We start from the raw sequence: 18,978 nt of genomic DNA, 5'->3' as shown, positions 1-18,978 counted from the left end.
TTTGAATTAGCATCCCCTCACTTTCTTCACCCAAGGCATTTGTAAAGATGTTGAACAACAACAGGCCCAGGACAGAACTCTGCAGAACTCTACTTGCATTTCCCACCCCCCACCCCTGCAGGATGTTCTGGAAACATTAGCGAGACTCTTTAGATATGATCAGTCAACTAGCTACGAATCCATTATGAAGTAACTTGGTCCACCCCACATTTTATCAGCTTCCCCATCAAAATATAATGGAGGGCTTTGTCATCTGAGAACTTCTGTTTGCAAAAGAGCTTTCCTACCACTAAGCTACATGCCTTCCCTTGGGGTCCTTTTCAACACTAAATTCTATGAATAGCTGGCCACAGATTCTCCAGCCTGTCCTTAAAGCACTATAATTGCCATGAGGGGCTTTGTCAAAAGCCTAACTGAAATCAAGACACACTATGACCACAGCATTCCCCTGATCCACCAAACTTATACAGTGGTACCTCGGGTTACATACACTTCAGGTTACATACACTTCAGGTTACAGACTCCGCTAACCCAGAAATAGTACCTCAGGTTAAGAACTTTGCTTCAGGATGAGAACAGAAATCGGGCAGCAGTGATGCAGCAGCAGTGGGAGGCCCCATTAGTTAAAGTGGTGCTTCAGGTTAAGAACAGTTTCAGGTTAAGAACGGACCACCGGAATGAATTAAGTTCTTAACCCGAGGTACCACTGTAAATCTAATAAAAAACGAAATGAGATTCAACTGGCATGAATTGTTTTTGAGATATCTTAGTTGCATGTTAAGATCCCCAGGAGCTTCCCAATAAATAAAGACACAATTGACACGGAATTTAGTTTTAGGTTATTGGCATAATTTTGGCCACAACTTTATTGATTACAGATAGTGAGTGGTTTGTAGAGAGGGTGGGTGGGTGATCCGGTGCACGAAGTGAAAGAGAAAGCTCTACGCAACGTGCAGTGGTATATAAAGGTCCCTCGGTTAATACACAAAATTCCCCATTGGCTAGATCTGCCTAGCAACGAGGGACCACCAATTGGGTTGTTGTGGCTATTCAATCACTCCCACCCACACAAACAGTGAGGTAAGTCCTGATGATCTCACCACAACACGTGCCCTCTGTGAGGAGGACTCGATTAATCATAGAATGCTTTTCTAAGTGTTCACAGACCGACTATTTAATTATATGTTAAATAGGACTTTTCTAGGACTTTTCCTGGTACTGCTCTCAAGCTGACCAGTCAGCAGTTACCTGGGTCTTCTTCTGACCTCTCCCACCCCCCTTTTGAAGATGGGAACAGCATCTGCCCTTCTCTAGTCTGCAGGGACCTCATGTTTTCTCCAAGAATTCTCAAAAATTACGGACAAAGTCTTTGCGGTTATATCTGCAAGCTCCTTCAGTATCTTGGGCACAGCTCATCAGGCCTTGCCACTTTTTAACCCATTTAAAGTAGTGTTCCCTTGCCACCACTTTTGCTACCTGAGCTGCAGCTCCCTCTTTGCACCATTTATCATGTTTGCAGGTTGAGTACAGCTTTCATTTTAGGTGAGGAGGAGAGCAACATAGGTGTTGAGCAGTCCTGCTTTGCCTCTGCCACCCAATAGCTTTTCTTCATCTTATCCATGCTCAGGAACTACTACTTGCGTGTCCTTCCTCTTCTTCAAACACAGCCAAAGAAGCCTCTGTTATAATTCTTAACCTCTCTAAGAAGACTGTGCTCATTCTGAGCTTCAGCCTGCCTGACCTTTATCCTGCAACAGTTCACTACTTGTGTATTCCCTTCCTTTATGATTCCTCCTTTCTTCCATTTAGCACACATGCCCTTCTGGAATCTCAGCTCATCCATTTACACTTAGACATCCACACTGGTTTCTTTAGATGCCTCCAACTTTTCTTTCTTATTGGTATTCTCTGCATTTCTGCCTTCAATATTTCACCTTTAAGAAACTCCCATCCCTCCTGGACTCCCTTCTTTTTGAGTTTTTCTGACCATGGGATCTCAGCCAGCAGTTACTTTAGCTTTTTGAAATCAGCCCTCTTAAAGCTCTTAAAGCTAAAGTACATGTCCAAATACATCCAGATTTCCCTTGTCTGTGTGTCATGAAACCCAAGAGGACATGATCCAAGGTCCCCAGTACTTCCAATTCAAAGATCAATTCCTGCCTATTGGTGGCGACCAGGTCCAATATAGATGATTCCCTGGTTGCTTCCTTCACCTTCTGGACAATGAAATGATCAGCAAAGCAACAGAGGAATTTGAGAAGAGATCTCAAAGTAGATGGGGTGGTCGAAACAGTTGCTTTCATCAACGTTATCAAAATATATTTGGCTGGATCCACAAGTAGCACTCAATATGATGCAGTTTAAATTATCACGTCTTCCCTTTTATAGCCATCCAATCAATGTGGTTTGAAGGAGGAAAATCAGGGATGCCAACTTGAATAAAATATTGTGGAGAGCTAGATATGCCCCACCCCACATGAATGCACACACACCATTTGAATGGCAATGCCCCTCAACTTGGAGGAGCCCACCCCCCTAAAATATTTTCTTCTGGGGGCTTCATAGGAGTTGGTTCCTATGAGACAGTGCCTCCTGCAGATAGCACCTATCAGGAAATCCCTACCACACATTGATTTAATCAGGTTTTGTTGTGGCAGCACCTATTTTTGGAACTCTATGCCATTAAATACCATACTGATGCCTTTGATGGGCATCTGTCCCAGAACTCAGACAAAGGACCTTGCTCTTCCTTGTGTTCACTACACCCATTAATTCAAGGAGAGATAATAGCCAATGAACCTGGATGTTATGTGTGTCATAAATGTGTCCTTCCAATGACATATGGCCCCCTATCCAATACTGTATGTGAGATGGAGATGTGCTGCCCAAGAACTCAGCTTCTGATCCTTTCTAGGCAAGCAGCCCTTTAGCTGGAGAATCTTGCCAAGCAGATGACTTATGCAGGATCTATGACACATTCCCCATCTCAAGGCAAAGGAACACAAGAACACTCTACTGTGCTTTAGAATCTTTATTAAATGCCATATGAACATATTTCTCCCCCGTAGAGGAGTTATTCAAAGAGATGAAAAGAGAATGAACCCCAGGACCACCATGATGATAAAGAGAAGACAACTGGCATGCCTCCTTGAAGGAGAACAAAGCAAAGTAAGAAGGAGATGAGAAGAATCCAGGGTTGTAGAAGGAGGCAGGAAAAAACTTAAGGCACAGAAACAGATGAATCCAAGGAGTCCACCAGCATGGAGGAGGCAGCAGCTCTCAACCCTTCACTGAACGTCTTCAGCAGCAGCCTTGCTTAGGATAGCAGCAACAGGAACCACAGCCGCAAGAGCCACAGCCACAGGAACCACAGCCGCAAGAGTTGCAGCAGCAGGGGGAACAGCAGCAGCAGCAAGGAACGCAGCAACAGGAAGGACTGCAGCAGCAGCAGCAGGGGCAGCAGCAGCACTTGCAGCAGCAGGGAGAGCAGCAACAATTGGAGCAGCAGGACATCTTAGCGGTGGAGAGGGAAGGTGGAGCTGAAAGAATCCAAGGGATTTCCCATTAAGCAAACAAAACACAATGTTAAGAACACCTTAGATATCCAAACATTACAGCTTAAGACCAATGTGAAATGTATGTTTAAAGTTTGCTACACATTGCATCAAGGAAAGGAATGCGTAAACTGGCCTCTTCTGAGTCTCCGTTGGGAACTCACTGAAAGTCAGCTAAACACATCTGAGAGGATTCTCTCTGAGCCCCCAACATCCTGTTAGGAAACAGATGACATGCTTGGCAGGAAAAAAGACTATTTTAGATCCTGTGCAACACAATACTAGGCAAACGTTTTAGTCCTACAATGCTGAAAGAATACAGGCCTAAATGCAGGATCCCAACTTCTCTTTGAATCAATAAAGACATGTGTTGTAAGAAATGGGGTTTCCAAGAGAAAAGTAGGTTTTGAATTCGAATCAGCATCTAAGAAATTATGCTTTTCTCCATGCACAACTCCCCATGTGGCAAGAGGCCAGGATTGGCCACCAAGAATATGAAATATAATGAACCAGTTTCATTGCAAAACCAGAGCTCTTAGACTACATCCTCAAGACCTGAAGCTCTCTTGAAATCTAAGAAACCAGAAGAATGAAGACAGAACATACCTTTTTCAGTGATAAAATTCGTGTGGATGTTGGATCCAGTGAGTGAGTGAAGAACTCCTAGCTGTTAGGCCTTTATATACCCCTCTGTGAATCCTTCTGCAAGCAGTTATGCACCACCCAATGATGACGAGGTCTTCATTAGAAGTCCTCTACCACACAATCATCTGGTGCGTGACTCTTGACTCTGTCCACATCCTTCATTTTTAAAGGCAGGCTATTAAAGCTATTTGGCGGTTGCAACACTGTAATTCCCAGTTCTGTCCAAAGGGGGCACTTATGGAATTACTTTAAATCAATTATGTTGAGATGAACAGGAACCATATGTGTCAGGAACCATATGTGTTTCTCTCTGAGATTTGGTGCCTAAGGGTATTAGCTTTTAGATTGTTGACCTGTGGACACAACCTTTAGGCGATTCTTTCTTAGTACATCATGCAACATGTACTCAGGGCAGGCCCATTAAAGGTCATAGACATGGCTAACTAAGGTTTGTTCAATGCTTCTACTCCAAGCAGAACTTCTGGATACAAGCCAATTACTTTTGCACAGCTCAGATGTCTGGTGCAAATTAGGCTGTGATATTCTTTCTGTGTGACAGAATCATGGAGGACAGTCACCAGAGGCAGCCCAAATGTTTTGCAGTAGTCTAGGACTTAATTTTTGCTGTAGTAAACATTTGTGAAAGCCACATATTAAATAAAAAAAAAATGGGACTGCTACTGTTCACCCTCATGGTCAGCTAACCAAACAGCCACAATATGGTTGCTAATGCTATTCATGTTTGCTCATTGCTGATAAATATGTGTTATGATGATCAAATAACAAGTCCCATGAATCCAAACGTCAGATCCTTTGAGCTTGGGGCTGGAGGTAGAGTCAGAAGATCCGACGGTATTTCCTGGTAAAAGAAGGTGTTGGATCACAATGAGAAACTCCCATGGCACCCATTCATCTCAGCGTAATTATTTTTCAAAACTGTCCCATAACTGCCCCTTTAATCAGGGCTAAGAATTACAGTGTTTCCAGAATGCAGTTTTAATCATATTCTTTAAAAGGTGTGTGTGTGTGCGCGCGCGCGCATCAAGGTCATGCTCCAGATGACGGTGTGTGGCAGCATCAAGGTTTAATGCAGACCATTTAATTCTTCAGTTGTGCATCATGGATTGTGAAAGGGTTGACAGAGGTATATAAAAAGGTCCACCTTCTTGGAATACTTCATCAACACACTGGATCCAATATCCTCACAGCACCTCCTATACTGAACAAAGGTAAGCTCGTTCCAATATTTATGCATTCTTCCTATTTATTGCAGGGGAGCTGAAGGTCAGAGGGAGGCCAGTGACTCTGGTCTTGTGAAATGCATCTGAATCAAATGCACAGAGGAGCCAACAGTCTCACAATTTGGATTCTGTTAGCATTTCAGATTTCAGCATCTCAACCGGCATATTTTAATACATAGATGAAAAGTGGTTTAAATAACAGAATCCTTGTAGGTTCTTTGGGTTTTACCTGATGGGATCATCTAATTATCTCTTCACCATATCTGAGTGATGGACGCTACATTTTCATAATTTGTGTTTTTGCGGACTGAACATTTACCCTGCCTCTGGGCTGTTGAATGGACTCCTTATTACAGTAGTGACTTCCCTCGAGATATAAACTTCTTCTCACATCAACTGAGGTGGAATATTTCACCCATGATATATTTCAAGCATACATGTAAAATTACTGATATCTACAACAAAAAGGTAACACGTTGAAATAACAAGGGATCATGTCATATATATCAATCTGAGAGAATCAAGACTGCTTGTAAAGCCCTTTTGTTTTAACACATTTGAGTTTCCTCTTAGATAAAGGGGGAATTGGCCCAGATTTAGTGTGAAGGTAAAACCAATATTGAATTCTTGGTTGGAAAGAATGTTCCATTTCAACACTCAACAGAGAGACATTTCTCCCATATTTTATACGACATGCAAATCTTTGTGTAATGTAGACAAATATTTTTAGCTCCCTCACGAGTAGGAGAAAAGGTATGTGAAATATGCAGTGCTTAATGAAAAGTAAAATGTGTCTTTACCACATCTGACAATGTGGCGCTTGGTTAACTGGTGATCCCTTGATTTCCTGCAGCTCAAGCTTCCTTCTCTTCCTCAAGATGTCCTGCTGTTGCAAGTGTGGCTGCTCCCCTTGCTGCTGCAAGCAGTGCTGCTGTTCCCCCTGCTGCGGCTGCGGCTGTTGCAAGCAGTGTTGCTGTTCCCCCTGCTGCTGCTCTTCCCCCTGCTGTGGTTCTGGGTGCTGTGGATCTTCCTGCTGTGGCTGCAAATGCTGCTATCCTAAGCAATGCAAATGCTGAAGAACCCCAAGGGAAGCTCTCAATGTTTACAGGGAATCTACAGTTTATAGCCCATTGAGTCCACCACCATGAGTACTGACTTCAAGGGCTACCATTTGATTCCTTACATTCAGGCTCTCTCTGGAATGTCCTTCTTTATCTCAAGTTGTGTCTTCCTCTCCTCTTCTTGTTCTGTACTCTTTGACTCGCCTGGATGTTCTCCTAGGAGCCATCTCTAACAAGGCATTTCCCATGGTGCCATCATGACTCTCTCAATGTGTGTGACTCTTTCTCTTTCTCTCTCTTCTACATTTCTAATTCTTCTTTTATTATACTATCTACCTGCTTGCACAGCAACTAATAAAATGGCAAACCATCTCCTAAAGTCTTGTTTTGTCTTCGCCTTAAATTGAATTGAGGGGAGGCTCAATGTGTGTGAGCAGCTCCTGCTTTGGATGTACATCATACCCCATCCCCATTGATGGCAATGAATGATCCAGGGGGTTGGGGAAAATGGACTGCCACTTGAGTTATTGAAGGGCTACTCCAAGATGACGTAGGTAGATGATTCTGGGGTAGGTGGGCCAACCATGTCATTGGACCATTCACATATATGGCATAGAAGCAATAGCAGAGCAACTGTTCTGTAAACAGAATGCCCAAGTTTCAACCATTGACATCTCCAGTTAGGAAAATCTCAAGCAGCAGTGTTGCCCACTTTCAATCTCTGCTTGCATTCTTCCTGAAGACATCTCAATGGAGTCGCTGTAGGACACTGTACAGTAGTGAGCTAGTTGGTCATTTGGAGGGGTCTACTTCTGTCCTTATGACTGTGTTCCAGGTCATTTAAGAACATACAAACATGGGGTTGGACTAGATGACTCTTGGCTCCCTTCCAACTCTAAGATTCTATGATTCTAAGAAGAGCTTGCTCAATCAAATCAATGGCCCGTCTAGTCCAGCATCCTGTCCTCACAATGGCGAGCCAAATGTCTATAGCAGGCATGTCCAACAGGTGGATTGTGATCACTGGTAGATCATTGGCTCCCCAAAAAGTAGCTGAACAACTGTGGCTCTCCTAAAAAAGCTCAACATTTTACCTCCTCCCTGAAAAACTCAACAACTTTGACTCAAACACCCCAAAAGGGGGAAGATCACTGCCAGTTATTAACTCTGTGAGTAGATCGCAGTCTCTTGGGAGTTGGCCACCCCTGGCCTACAGCACACAATCAGGACACAAACACCAGAGCACTGTGGTTTCTAGCAACTGGTATTAAGAACCATTACTGCCTAAAACTTGGAGACACAGCACAGCCATTGTGGTTAGTAGCTCTGGGAGCTTCCACCTCCATGAATTTGTCTAATCCTGCTTTAAAGCCATCTAGGTTGGTGGTCAACACTGCCTCCCATGGGAGCACCTTTCATTGTTTTAGCTATGAATTGTTTTAGCATGAAGACCTTCTTCTTCTCTGGGATCTTCCAGCAGTCAGCTTTTAGACAATGAAAGGTAAAACACACACCAATACACACATGATCTTACACTACCCCAACTGATGGGAGGCTGGGAATTTACCTGGTAGGCTGAGGATCAGTAGACTCAAATGGCTTCTAGTTCAAATCAGCCTCAATATCCCTCCATCCTTCAATTATTTAACAAAAAAAGTACTCTCAAAATTCCAATATTCTACCTATTTTGCATGGAGGCATTTCATTATAAGATGGACACTGACTGGCATCAGCTCTCCGGAGATGAACTTAGACCTTACTGCATGCAAAATAGCTGCTCTACCACAGAGCTTTGATCCTTCCTTCCTAAATGCCCTTTGGGGTTTCCTCCCAATTCTATATTCCTCTAATTCTATGATTCTATTATTCTATGAATTTCTGGTGGCAGGTTCTCCATCATCAAAACACCACAGCTGCCATGGGGGACTTTTTTCCAAAGCTTTAGTAAATCAAGGTACACTATTTCCACAGCAGCCTCGTGATCCACCAAGCTAATAAATCTATCCAAAAAAGAATTGAGATTCACCTGGCATGAACAATTTTTTGAGAAATCCATGTTGGGTCTTAGTAATCGCAGCATCCTTTTCTATGTATTCATAGGCCAACTGTTTAATTATCTGTGCTAGAATCTTTCCTGGTATCGATGTCAAGCTGACCAGTCTGTAGCTACTTGAGTCTTCTCCCCCCCCCCCCAAACTGTTTGAAGTTGGGAGCAGCATTTGAACATCTCATGTGCAGAGACCTCTTGTTTTCTTAAGAATTCTCAAAAATTCTGGAGAGAGGCTCTGTGGTTATATCTGCAGGCTCCTTCAGTACCCTTGGGCACACCTCATCAGGCCTTGCCAATTTGAATCCATTTAAAGCAGCTGGGTGTTCCCTTGCCACCTCCTTTCCTACCTGAGGCTGCAGTTCCTTCCTTGCACCTTTTATCCTGTTGTCACCAGGCTGAGTTCTGCTTTAATTTGAAGTGAAGAGAGGGACAATGCAAGGGTTGAGCAGTTTCACCTCCTTCACCCAATAGCATTTTTTCCCCCTCTTCACCCAGAGGACATACGGCTTGCTTGTTCTTCCTCTTGCTTTGCTTGTTCTTCCACTTGCTTCAAACTTAGCTGAAGAAACTTCTTTTATTATTTCATTCTCTCTTGCAAGACCGAAGTCATTCAGAGCTTTTGCTTGCCTGACCTTCATCATGCAACTGTTGGCTACTGGTGCATCCCCTTCCTTCATGATTTATCATTTCCTTCATTTAGCAGACATGCCTTTCTGAAATCTCATCTCATCTATAAGATACTTATGCAGCCCACTGAGGCCTCCAACTTTTCTTTCTTGTTGGAAATGTCTGGAACTTGTTGGGATTCTCTGCCTTTGTGCCTTCAATATTTCACCTTTAAGAAACTCCCATCCCTCTTGGACTCCCTTCTCTTTGAGTTTTTCTGGCCATGGGATCTCACCCATTTTCTAATACATCCAGATTTCCCATGTCTCTGTGTCATGAAACCCAAGAGGACATGATCACTTCCTCCCAAGGTCCCCAGTACTTCTAATTCAATGATGAATTCCTGCCCATTGGAAAGGACTAGGTCCCCTTATTCCTTCTTTCACCTTCTGGGCAATGAAATGATTAGTGTGGAAACTGAGGAATTTGTTGGATGTAACGTTCTTGGGAGTGATTGAGTGTAAACTGTTATCCAACAGCCTCCTCTCACCCCAATTTAAGGGAAAGATGAACCAAGACTATAAGAGATGCTTTGTCATTTTATTCGTTCTCATGAAAGCAGGTAGATTCTACAACAGCAGAAACATATCAGAGAGAGAGAAAAGAAAGAATCACACACATTGAGAGTGTCATGAAGGCACCATTTCAAATGCCTTCCTTGTTAGAGATGGCTCCTGGGCGAATGGCCAAGTGAATCAGGAAGAGGAGTGCAAGGAGTCAACCAGCAGCCTTGAAGCCAGAGCTCCTGATGGTGGAATTATTCCTTGGACTGTATGCTGTGGACTCCCAGTTTGCATTCAGAGCTCCCCTTGGGATTCTTCAGCATTTGCATTGCTTGGGATAGCAGCATTTGCAACCACAGCAGGAAGACCCACAGCACCCGGAACCACAGCAGGGGGAAGAGCAGCAGCAGGGGGAGCAGCAACACTGCTTGCAACAACAGGGGGAGCAGCAACACTGCTTGCAGCAGCCGCAGCCGCGACCCCAGCCACAGCCACAGCAGGGGGAACAGCAGCACTGCTTGCAGCAGCAAGGGGAGCAGCCACACTGGCAACAGCAGGACATCTTGAGGAAGAGAAGGAAGCTTGAGCTGCAGGAAATCAAGGGATCACCAGTTAACTAAGTGCTACATCATCAGATGTGTTAAAGACACATTTTACTCATAGTTTGCGTTAAGAGCTGCCTATTTCACATCATTTTTCTCCTACTCGTGACACAGCTGAATTAATTCCCCTATATTAAGCAAAGATTTGCTTGCTCTATAAAGCATGGGAGAACCATATTCCACCTCATTTAATATTAGAAGAAGTTTATATCTCTAGGGAAGTCACCACTGCAATAAGGAGTCCATTCAACAGCCCAGAGGCAGGGAAAATGGCCAGTCTGCAAAAATACAACTTATGAAAATGTAGCATCCAGCACACAGATATGGTGAAGAGATACGGTAATTACAGGGTCCCATCAGATAAAACCCAAAGAACCTACAAGGAGTCTGCTATTTAAAACAGCATGGATCTATGTACTAAAATATGCTAGTTGAGATGCTGAAATCTGAAATGCTAACAGAATCCAAATTGTGAGACTGTTGGCTCCTTTGTGCATTTGATTCAGATGCATTTCCGAAGACATTTCACAAAATCTGAAACACTACAAAAATCCAGTTTTGAGAATTTTAACAGATTGATTTTTCAAGACCAGAGTCACTGGAGTACCTGCTCTGAATTTTAGCTTCCCTGCAATGAAGAAAATAAGAATGAATAAATATTTGGAAACAAGCTTACCTTTGTTGACTATAGGAATTGGTGTGTGGATATTGGATCCAGAGAGTGAATGAGGAAATGCAGGATTGTGGTCCTTTTATATGGCTCTGTGAACCTTTCCGCAAGCCATGGGGCTCTACTCATGAATGAGAAGCTCTACATTAAACCTTGACGTTGGCCTCCATCACACATTATTAGCTGGTGCGTGATCTGTGACTGTATTCACAACCTGTGACTGTATTCACAAAGGGGCATTTATGGGATTGGTTTTAAAACAATTATGCTATGATGAACGGAAATAAAGAGAGCTTCTCATTGAGATCCAGCACTTTTTTTTTTAGCCAGGAAAAATCCTCCAGATCTTCTGATTCTACATCTTGCCTCAAGCTCAAAGCACCTGACGTTTGTATTCACAGGTCTTGGAATTTGATCCTCATAACACATATTTATCAGCAATGAGCACAACTGAATAGCATGTGCCATCTTTTATTTTTCTTAAAAAAGTAACTGAGCAGCACAGTGAATGGTAGCAGTAGCACATGTTTTTATTTAATAAGTAACTTTAACAAATGTTCATTAAATTAAAACTTAATTACTAGACGAATACAAAACAGAACACCTCAGCGTAATTTTGACCTGACATCTGAACCATGCAAAAGCAATTGGCTTGCATCCAGCTGAGTTCTACTTAGAGTAGGAAAGTCTAAGTTAGCCATTTCTATGGAGTTTAATGGGCTTGCTCGGAATAAGAATTGCAGTGGCTGCTACCCAGTGAGCTTAAAACAACTATCATCCTAAATCATTGTTTTATTAAAATCGCTTTATACATGTTGCATGCTGTACTAAGAAAGAGTGGCCTAAATGTTGTGTAAACAATCTGAATACTAAATCCCTTAGGCACCAGATCTTTCAGAGAAGCCCGTATGATGCCTGTTCATCCAAACATATTTGATTTCAAGCAATCCCATAAATGCCCCCTTTGGACAGAAGGGAGAATTAGAGTGTTACTACTGCAGAATAGCCTTCATCACCTGACTTAAAAGGAAGGATGTGGACACAGTCAAGGATCACGCAGCAGATGATGGTGTGGTAGAGGCCCATATTAAGGTTTAATGAAGACCTTGTCATCATTGCGTGGTTCATAATTGCTTGCGGAAGGGTTCACAGAGGTGTATATAAAGGCCCACCATTCAGGAGTTCTTCACTCATTCACTGGATCCAACATCCACACCAATTCTGACAACTGAAAAAGGTAAGTTCACTCCAATTATCTCTTCATTCTTTCAGTTCCAGGAGAGGTATAGTCTTGAGGATGTAGTCTAGCAGCTCTGGTTTTTCAATGCAACTTGCTCACTATTTATCTTACTCTTGGTGACAAATCTTGGCCTCCTGCCACATGGGGAGTTGTGCATGGACAAAAGCTTGATTTCTTAGATGCTAATTCAAATACAGAATTTACTTCTCTCTTGGAAATGAGGGATTCAAGATCTCAAAAAGGTCTCCTGGATACAAAACATGTCTTTACTCATTCACAGAGAAGCTAGGATCTTGCCTTCAGGCTTCAATTCTCTCAGCATTTTAGGACTAGAAATTTGCCTAGTATCATCTTGCACAGGATCTAAAATGGGGGGCGGGACGGGGGGTTTTCTGACCAATCACACATTTCATATTGATCTACAACTACAATGGCTGAATATAATTCACCTGTCAAACATGTGTGTTCATGAGGAAACCAGCATGGCCTGTGGCTCCCGATGGAGAAGGAGGTGGTTCCTGAACAATCTGTTGTGCAATTCCTGAAATGGCACAGCACACCTGACCTGAGCAAGAATCAAGGATCAGTGCTCTAGATAAGCAGAAGGGTAGAGATGCATAGCCAAGACAATACTGCATCCCATTTTGCTAACCAAAATGTACTTTTAGGATCACTCAGAGGGAAACATGATGTGGAAATTATGTCTTTTCTTGTCACCTGAGTGCAGAGCATCTGTCTACAGTGTTTTAACATGCCTGAGGATGTTGTTTACTTAATGGGAAATCCCTTGCTTTCTTTCAGCTCTGCCTTCCTTCTCCACCGCTAAGATGTCCTGCTGCTCCAATTGTTGCTGCTCTCCCTGCTGCTGCAAGTGCTGCTGCTGCCCCTGCTGCTGTTGCTGCACTCCTTGCTGTTGCTGCACTCCTTGCTGCTGCTGCTGTTCCCCCTGCTGCTGCAACTCTTGCGGCTGTGGTTCCTGTGGCTGTGGCTGTGGATCTTGTGGCTGTGGTTCCTGTTGCTGCTATCCTAAGCAAGGCTGCTGCTGAAGAAGTTCAGTGAAGGGTTGAGAGCTGCTGCCTCCTCCATGCTGGAGGACTCCTTGGATTCATCTGTTCCATTGTCTTAAGTTCATTCCTCCCTCGTTCTACAACCCTGGATTCTTCTCATCTCCTTCTTACTTTGCTTTGTTTTCCTTCAAGGAGGCATGCTGGTTGTCTTCTCTTTATCACCTTAGTTGTCTAGGGAGTCACTCTCCTTTCATCTCCTTGAATAACTCCTCTGTGAAAACAAAACCTTTCCCTGTGGCCATTAATAAAATTTCTAAAGAATGGTACAGATCGTTGTTGTGTTCCTTTGCCTTGAGATGCAAAATGCGGCATAGATCCCTGAATAGGTGGTCTGCTTTGCATTCTTCAAGAATCTCCTGCTTAAGGGCTCCCAGCCTAGAAAGGATCACTAGCTCAGCTCCTGGAGAGCATCTCTCCATCTCACATACAATATTGGAAAGGGGCCCACATCTCATTGGGAGAGCACATGCATGGCACCCTGTTAGGGCTGGTTCAGCTGTGGTTCAGCCCCACTAAAGAGTGGCACATTCATGATTAAGTAGCCATGGAGATGTCTTTCAAGCACAGCACATCTCTTTTGGCTATATTCATACCTTTCATTTAAATGACATTTATTTGTGGTTGCTGTTTTTAAAAAAATGTCTACTCAAAGCAAATTACAGAAATACAATGGTACCTCGTGATGTGAACGGGATCCGTTTCAGAGCCCCCTTCGCATCCCAAAGTGAACGTAACCCATGTCCGCGCATCTGCACATGCGCGGGTCACATTTCAGTGCTTCTCCACATGCGTGTGACAGCATTTTGACGGTCTGTGCATGCGCGGCGAAAGCCAGAAATAACGTGTTCCGTTACTTCCGGGTCGCCGTGGAGCGCAAACTGAATTTGCCTAACCCGAAGCGTATTCATCCCGAGGTATGACTGTATACATTTAAAATAAGTATAACAGAAGCCCAGAGATGGAAAAAAGACAAAGTCCCCACCAGAGAAGAGTAGCGAACCAAGCTGATGGAATGCACTGAGATTGAAAAGATGACTGGAAAACTCAGAAACCAAGAGGACAAAAGCTTTATAAAAGAATGGGAAAGATCTATAAGTTATTTAGACCACCACTGCAAACAGATGGAAACAAGAGCAGGATTTTGACTCACTTGTAGTGTATAAAATATTAAGGACAATATGGTTTGAAGTAAAAATTGGAGTACAGATGCACTTGTAGACGCTCAAAACAAGACTCCATGGAGGGAAGAATCTAGATTCGGAGAATCTCCTTATACAGAGATGTTCTTATTAGTTTGTGTTTATTTGTACTTTGGTTGTATAAAACCAATAAAAATGATTTATATAAAAAATAAGTATAACAGCAATTAAAGAAAGAGGAATATGTATAAAAAATCTGACTCAGCCTCACCCTACTAAAGGATGAGCAGAATATTAAGGTCCGATAGTGCAGGTGAATGAAAAAAATATTTGCCTAAAAGCAAATAGTGATGGTGTCAGGGATGCCTTCTTGGGGAGAGCTTTCACATAGGGAGAGCTGCCACTGGGAAGGCCTATTCTTCTGTCTCCACCCTCCACAGCTAGCACAAGGTGGGGGCACATGGAGAAGGACCTCATGTGATGGATGCATGGTCTGGGCAGAGGCACTCCTTGAGATACTTGAGTCCTTTATTGCATGGTTGCCAGGAGCACATTTCTGGAGCAGGTCAGCTATAAATCACATGGTGTAAGTAAAGTTAACTCTTTATTGGACGAAACAAGGAAGTTGTGGTTGGTTCACAGCAGATCTCGTGATTCCTTGTAGACCTGCCATCTCTCCACATGACAAGCATGCTTTCAGGAATGAGCCAGCTCAAAGTGAGGGTGTAGTGAGCAGGACTATCTACCCCCCCCCCCCCGACCATTCCTCCAAGACAGCGGCAAGACTTGGCCAGGAAGGGGGAGAGATCTCTAGTTGTTGCAAATCACAAGCCGAACAGTAAACCTGCCACCACCTCCTTTCCTGGACCACCCTTGAATGGGGTTCAAGGAGTCACTTTACCGTGACGCAGACAGAAATTCAACAGGTAGGTGTCCAAACGGTAAGTCACCAGTTTAGCTTCCCCTAGCAAGGCACAGAGTACAAAAGACAAAAAATCCTTTTCCAAGTTTATTGAAAAAGCCACTCAAAAAGTTGCACATTTCTTAGAAGGTTACAAACAAAAAAATAAAAACATTGTAAAATATAACTAGCTAAAACCATACTCACACAGCAACAATATTTCAAAGCACAGTGAGTAGTCAAGAGTCCTTTCACTGGTCAAACGCCCCCAGGCGAAATACCAGGGCAAGATGTTCTGCCCTTTGCATCTGAATTCCCAAATTCTTTATCCTTGAAAACCCATGTGGAGGATAGGTTAGAGACCAATCATTTCTTTAGGTTAATTGCGTGTCCAGGTCCCCAGGTCCACCCCAAATAACTGACAAGCACAGGGAGTAGTCAAGAGTCCTTTCACTAGTCAAACACTCCCAGGCAATAAACCCTCCTTTTTAATTATCTACCCTCACTGTGTTCTCAAGCTGGGAACCTGGACTCCTGACAGAATGACCCTTTTCTAAGTTCTTTGCATTAGTTGGCAAAGGAAGGAGCCGATAATGAAAGAACAAAAACAGCTCCCCACGGCTGTGCAGGTGGGTGCAATCGAAAGACAGAACCCGCCTGCAGATCCTTATCAGGTACTTTGGCTAACCAAGTTGGAGCAGTGGGAGGGGGGCAGTCCAGGCAGCTGATGGAGGTATATGGAAGGCAGACGTCCAAGAGCCTCATACTCCCCCCCCCCCCGATTTTCAGGAAGTCCTTCAGAGATGTGGCCTTCAAAACAGCCTGCTTGTATTTCCTAAGCCTCCAAGGGGCTGAATTCCACGTTGATAAGGACAGGGTGTCATTCCTCATTAGCCTAGTAGTAGAAGAAGAGGAGTTTGGATTTGATATCCCGCTTTATCACTACCCAAAGGAGTCTCAAAGCGGCTAACATTCTCCTTTCCCTTCCTCCGAACAACAAACACTCTGTGAGGTGAGTGGGGCTGAGAGACTTCAAAGAAGTGTGACTAGCCCAAGGTCACCCAGTAGCTGCATGTGGAGGAGTGGAGTCGCGAACCCAGTTCCCCAGATTACGAGTCTACTGCTCTTAACCACTACACCACACTGGCTCTCAGTAGAGGCAGGGGCTCAGCACTTTGTGACTCCCTGAGGTTAAGCAATGATGGAGCACTTGCCAATTAGGATGCTTTCATAAAAATGATGGGCAGTATTTATCTAGATCCTTTACCAGAAGAGGCGCTTGCCCAGAAGCTCATGAGCCTCAGACAGGGAAACCAGACTGTGGCAGAGTAGTGGGCCGATTGTCAAATGTACTTCCAGCAACTGGGATGGGAGAGAAAAATCGATGCTTGCATTATAGAAGGTGGGTCTGAATGAGCAGATTCGGGATGAACTGGCCGGTATGCCCCTACAGACTGCGCTGCAAGGAGATAGGAAAACCTCCTTGCAGCAAGGACTGAGATTACAGGAGCACGCCATGGTATGCCGAGGAAAGGGAAGAGGACATGATCATTTCCTTCCAAGGTCCCCAGTACTTCCAATTCAAAGATCAATTCCTGCCCATTAGTGAGGACCAGGTCCAATGTAGATGATCTCCTAGCTGCTTCCTTCACCTTCTGGGCAATGAAATGATCAGTGAAGCAACGAAGGAATTTGTTGGGAATTATATTCTTGGGAGTGTGTGAGTTTCAACAGGTATCCAAAAGCCTCCTCTCACCCCAATTTAAGGGAAAGATACACCAAAATATAAGTGATGCTTTATCATTTTATTAGTTGCCATGCAAGCAGGTAGATTCTACAACAGCAGAAGGTTTAGAAATGTAGCAGAGATAGAAAAGAGATAGAAAAGAGAAAGAGTCACAGACATTTCAAATGTCTTCCTTGTTAGAGATGGCTCCTGGGCGAATGGCCGAGTGAATCAGGAAGATGAGTGCAAGGAGTCAACCAGCAGCCTTGACGCCAGAGCTCCTGATGGGGAATTATTCATTGGACTGTATGCTGTAGACTCCCTGTTTGCATTCAGAGCTCCCCTTGGGGTTCTTCAGCATTTGCAGCCACAGCAGGAAGACCCACAGCACCCGGAACCACAGGAGGGGGAACAGCAGCAGCAGGGGGAGCAGCAACAGCTGGGGGAACAGCAGCAGCAAGGGGAGCAGCAGCACTGCTTGCAACAACAGGGGGAGCAGCAGCACTGCTTGCAACAACAAGGGGAGCAGCAACACTGCTTGCAACAGCCACAGCCGCAGCCACAGCAGGGGGTACAGCAGCACTGCTTGCAGCAGCAAGGGGAGCAGCCACACTGGCAACAGCAGGACATCTTGAGGAAAAGAAGGAAGCTTGAGCTGCAGGAAATCAAGGGATCACAAGTCATCTAAGTGATACATTGTTAGATGTGTTGAAGACACATTTTACTGGTGCTTTGCATTCAGAGCTGCCTATTTCACATCGTTTTCCTCCTACTCATGACACAGCTGAAATAATTTCCCTATATTCAACAAAGATTTGCTTGCTGTATAAAGCATGGGAGAAACATCTGCCTGATGAATGCTGAAATGGACCAATTTGTCCAAACAAGAATTCAATAGTGATTCTGCCTTCATTGTAAATCCAGGACCATTTTGCTTTCTGTGTTAAGGGGAACTCAGAGTTTTCCTCAAGTATAAAATAAACAACAGCCGAGAGGAAATCCAGATTCTATCATAGCTGGATGCATATTACACGTGGGCTGGTTATATCTATGTGTTACATTTTTTATGCTGCTGACATTCTAAAGCATGGTACAGAGTCTTGTTCTGTTCCTTTGTCTTGAGATGCAGAATGTGGCATAGATCCCTGAATTTAGATACATTTTAGATACATATGTATGTATCTAAAATGCATGAAATATTCTTCAGCTGATATGAGAAAAAAGTTGATATCTCCAGGGAAGTCACTACTTCATAGTTGCCCTGAGAACTCCAGTTAACAGCCCTAAGACAACTTAAATGGGCAGTCTCAGAACTAAAAATTGCAAATCCATGAAACAGATATGAAGAGATAATTTGATGGTACCATCTACTTTGGCCTTTGCCGTGCCAACAAACCTATAAAAAGTCTGTTATAGAAAACACTTTAGCTCTATGAAATAAAATATGCCGGTTGAGATGGTGAAATCTGAAACACTAAAAAAAATCCAGTTTTGAGACTGTTAGCTCCTGTTCGTATTCTGTTCAGAATGATTTTTCAAGACCAGAGCCACTGGAGTACCTGCTCAGAATTTTAGTTTCCCTCCAATGAAAAAACCAAGAAGAATGATTAAATATTTGGAAACAAGCTTACCTTGGTTGACTACAGGAATTGGTGTGTGGATATTGGATCCAGAGAGTGAATGAAGAACTCCAGGGTTGTGGTCCTTTTATATGGTTCTGTGAACCCTTCCACAATCCATGAGGCACTAATCATGAGAAGCTCTACATTAAACCTTGACGTTGGCCTCCATCACACATTATTAACTGGTGCGTGATCTGTGACTGTATTTACAACCCCTATTATTTATCTATATAAATACAGAAAAAATTAAAACTGCATTCTGGAAACACTGTAATTCTCAGGCCAGATGAA

At 43.6% G+C, this 18,978-nt stretch overlaps 4 long non-coding RNA genes across 4 annotated transcripts; 1 reads left to right on the top strand and 3 right to left on the bottom strand.

The window, feature by feature from the left end:
• Positions 1-3,016: 3,016 nt before the first annotated feature.
• On the bottom strand, positions 3,017-4,280 carry LOC310666256. The gene is made up of 2 exons (XR_014505817.1): positions 4,161-4,280; positions 3,017-3,539 (listed from the first exon to the last, which is right to left on the bottom strand). It is a non-coding gene; the product is annotated as an uncharacterized lncRNA (long non-coding RNA).
• A 5,463-nt stretch (positions 4,281-9,743) lies between these two features.
• On the bottom strand, positions 9,744-11,041 carry LOC310665913. Its single transcript, XR_014505711.1, has 2 exons — positions 10,999-11,041; positions 9,744-10,307 (listed from the first exon to the last, which is right to left on the bottom strand). It is a non-coding gene; the product is annotated as an uncharacterized lncRNA (long non-coding RNA).
• Positions 11,042-12,188: 1,147 nt separating this feature from the next.
• LOC310665906 lies at positions 12,189-13,565 on the top strand. The gene is made up of 2 exons (XR_014505705.1): positions 12,189-12,229; positions 13,034-13,565. It is a non-coding gene; the product is annotated as an uncharacterized lncRNA (long non-coding RNA).
• A 3,851-nt stretch (positions 13,566-17,416) lies between these two features.
• On the bottom strand, positions 17,417-18,734 carry LOC310665893. The gene is made up of 3 exons (XR_014505694.1): positions 18,697-18,734; positions 17,571-17,720; positions 17,417-17,504 (listed from the first exon to the last, which is right to left on the bottom strand). It is a non-coding gene; the product is annotated as an uncharacterized lncRNA (long non-coding RNA).
• Positions 18,735-18,978: the final 244 nt, after the last annotated feature.

This window comes from Podarcis tiliguerta (assembly GCF_965153285.1).
Source record: "Podarcis tiliguerta genome assembly, chromosome: 16".
NCBI classification, from domain to species: domain Eukaryota; kingdom Metazoa; phylum Chordata; class Lepidosauria; order Squamata; family Lacertidae; genus Podarcis; species Podarcis tiliguerta.
The sequence above is the reverse complement of the archived record's forward strand: the minus strand, read 5'-3'. Positions and strand labels throughout refer to the sequence as shown.